Genomic DNA, 3,983 nt, shown 5'->3' with positions numbered 1-3,983 from the left:
CTGATGAAGAGATAAGCCTCATGGTTAGAAATTTCAACAAGTCCTTCAAGAGTAGAGGCAAAAATAGAGGCTCAAGTTCAAGACATGATGAGAAGCGTTCGTCCAGTCGTGGCCGAAACTGCTACAATTGTGGGAAGCCCAGACACTACTCAAATGAGTGCTCGACTCCCTACAAAAGAAGAGAAGAGTCACCTCGAATACGAAGCTCAAGAGACAAGTCACCTCATAGAGAGAGAAGATCACTATGAACAAATACACTCACGGAGAGGCAAGGAATCAGAGAAGAAGGACAAATACAACAAGAGCAGTTCAAGAATAAGACATCAAGCTCATGTTGGTGAATGGGTCTCTGGATCCGAGTCTGATCACCACTCCGAGAGAAGCTGTCACTCCAACTCCGACTATAGTCAAGATGAAGGTGTTTCCAGGATTGCGCTTGTTTCCACCAACTCCTATGAGTTATTTGTTTCACCAAATGAGGGAGTCGGAAACTGCTTCATGGCTAAAGGCCCCAAGGTATCACATCCTGAGTATCTTGATTTCAATAGTAATGAGGATGACTTGTTAGGAGAAGATGACTTGCTTCTAGATAAAACTAGTGAATGCACTGTAAATGAACTTGCTATTTATCATGTTAGTCAAGAGAAATCGAATGATGATGATAAGAAAGAAATTGAACGACTAACTCAAGAACTAAACACTCTTAAGTTAGCTCATGAGACTACTCTAGAAGATCATAGAGAGCTTGCAAGAACCCATGAGAAGCTACGCTTCGAGAAGCTCAACTTGGAGCAAGAGCATGAGTTCTTAAAAGCAATCAATGATGATCTTCGAAATAAGAGTTCTTCTTATCTAGCCAAATGATTACTCTTGTCTAACTTTGTTCCACAAGTTAAACCTAGGAACACTAGTAACAAAGGCAAGAAGGTTTCTTCATCTAGTAACAACAATAATAAAGCTAAATCCAATAATGTTGTTGCTAGTAACTCTGTTGATTCCACTGATGATTCTCTTAGCCAAGTTACACTTGAGCAAGAAAATGATCTATTGAAAGATATTATAGAGAGAGGTGTCTTCAAGAGTCTTTCCGGAAGTAAGCAATTTGAGGAAATTGTGCGCAAGCAAGGAGGACATCGGAAGAAACAAGGTGTTAGCTACTTCAACGTCAACGGAGATGTTTGGGAAGAAGGTCCATATCCCACTCCCAAGTTTGTTCCCCAAGAAGAGAAGTGTGATTCCACTTCTTCTTAAGGAACAAGCTCATAAGATGGCCTTCTACCACAAGACCACAAAGGCAAGGGAAAGCTTCAAGATGACATTGACCTATTTGTAGAAGAACCCCAAGCCAAGGTCAAGTGGATTCCCAAGGATACTACTAGCTCTACCTCAACAAGTTCCACCACAACTCTAAGGACTCCCAAGAGGAAGAACTAGAAGTTATTTAGGGGTGACTCTGCCAATGAAATACACTCTTATTCATTTTGGCAAGAACTATATGCAATCAACCTCAACCATATGCATTAGTTCAAGGAGTCATACATTCCCTCAAAGGTAAGCAAGAAACAAGGTAATTAATGCATCTCTGGACATTATCCCATGTGTGCTTCACTCCATGTCCATAGATATTCATGCATATGTTCCTTTTGCTTTGGGACTAACCCATGTAGGTGAAATGAGTATGAAAACAACAAGGATTTCTCCCAACTCAAGATGATCTTCATCAACAGTGAGCATCCACCACTACTTCACCTATTTGAAGTCTTCTATGACATAACCCAAAGTTAGTTGACCCCTCTTAGTGGGGATATCATATCAAGGGGGAGCTTTACTCTAAGACTTGAGTATAAACATCTCCTAAGGATATGCACACATTAATGCTTATGTAAAAGTGGTAACCCCACTTGTGCTTAACAATGAGTATGACCTATGATCAAGTATTCTTACTTGGCTCCCATGTCAATATACTCATATATAGATGACTTTGTCATCACCCAAGTGCTTGATGGCTTCTAAGATGTTTCTGCATGTTCACCATGTTTTATTCATCATTCTTATTGTGTGAGCATGTTGGTCTGCATGTGTTTGATCTTTCAAGGACATCCAATTGTTGTTAATTGGCTTTTGATTTATCTTTTGCCAATTGGATGGACAAGAATGCCTAGGACCCTTTGATACGTCTCCAACGTATCTATAATTTTTGATTGTTCCATGCTATTATATTATCAACTTGGGATGTATTATATGCATTTATATGCCATTTTATATCATTTTTGGGACTAACCTATTAACTTAGTGCCTAGTGCCAGTTTATGTTTTTTTGACCTTTTTCAAAAAAGAATATTAAACGGAGTCCAAACGGAATAAAACCTACGGGATGATTTTTCCATAACAGAAGATACGCGGAGGACTTGAGAACCAAGGCAAGAGATCTCGGGGGAGGTCACGAGCCCCCTAGGCGCTCCCTAGGGGGGGCACGCTTAGCAGGCTCGTGGGCGCCCCGTGGCTCCTCTACCCTACCTCTTTCGCCTATAAATTCTCTAAAATCCAGAAACCAACGAGGAGAGCTACAAAAATACTTTTCCGCCGCCGCAAGCTTCTGTCTCCGCGAGATCCCATCTGGGGACCGTTCTGGTGCCCTGCCGGAGGGGGATTCAGACATGGAGGGCTTCTTCATCAACACCATTACCTCTCTGATGATGCGTGAGTAGTTCACCACAGACCTTTGGGTTCATAGCTAGTAGCTAGATGGCTTCTTCTGTCTCTTAGATCTTCAATACAAAGTTCTCCATGATCTTCATGGAGATCTATCCGATGTAAATTTGTTTTGCGGTGTGTTTGTCGAGATCCGATGAATTGTGGATTTATGATCAGATTATCTATGAATATTATTTGAGTCTCCTCTGATTTCTTATATGCATGATTTCGTATCCTTGTAATTCTCTTCGAGTTATGGGTTTCGTTTGGCCAACTTGATCTATAATTCTTGCAATGGGAGAAGTGCTTGGTTTTGGGTTCATACCGTGCGGTGTCCTCACCTAGTGACAGAAGGGGTAGCGAGGCACACATCGTGTTGTTGCCATCAAGGGTAAAAAGATGGGGTTTATATCATATTGCATGAATTTATCCCTCTACATCATGTCATCTTGCTTAAGGCGTTACTCTGTTAGTTACGAACTCAATACACTAGATGCATGCTCGATAGCGGTCGATGTGTGGAGTAATAGTAGTAGATGCAGACAATATCGGTCTACTTGTCTCGGACATGATGCCTATGTGTATGATCATTGCCTTCGATATCGTCATGACTTTGCGCGATTCTATCAATTGCTCGACAGTAATTCGTTCACCCACCGTAATACTTGCTATCATGAGAGAAGCCTCTAGTGAACACTATGGCCCCCGGGTCTATTTTACACATCATATATTCAAATCTACATACAAAAATACCAAAAATACCTTGCCGCACTTTTATCTATTTACCTTTCATAACCTTCGATCTCACCTTGCAAGTAATCGTGAAGGGATTGACAACCCCTTTATCGCGTTTGGTGCAAGTTTGTTTGTTTTTGCGAAGGTTCACTGGTGCCTCATCTTGATACTCCTATTGGATTGATACCTTGGTTCTCAAACTGAGGGAAATACTTATCTCTACTTTGCTGCATCACCCTTTCCTCTTCAAGGAAAAAACCAATGCAAGCTCAAGAAGTAGCACCCTTCTCTACCTATCTATGCTATATCATCTCAAGTTCTATTCATGCTTCATCACAAAACTTGAAGAAACACCTGTCGATCCCTCTGTGTGAAGGTGCACTCGAAGTTTCATATCGTCAAAGGCTGCCTTCCAAAACCTCTTTGAAAAACTCGGTGTGACCAACTCCAGAAACTTGGTGCCATCGATTTTTCGAAGTTGATCAGGTTTTCCTATCTTGGTACCACCAAAATCGCCAACTCGGTTACATCGAGTTTCACTGTCTACTGACACT

This window comes from Hordeum vulgare, chromosome 4H (genome assembly GCF_904849725.1).
Source record: "Hordeum vulgare subsp. vulgare chromosome 4H, MorexV3_pseudomolecules_assembly, whole genome shotgun sequence".
NCBI classification, from domain to species: Eukaryota; Viridiplantae; Streptophyta; class Magnoliopsida; order Poales; family Poaceae; genus Hordeum; species Hordeum vulgare.
This window is presented reverse-complemented; position numbering follows the sequence as displayed.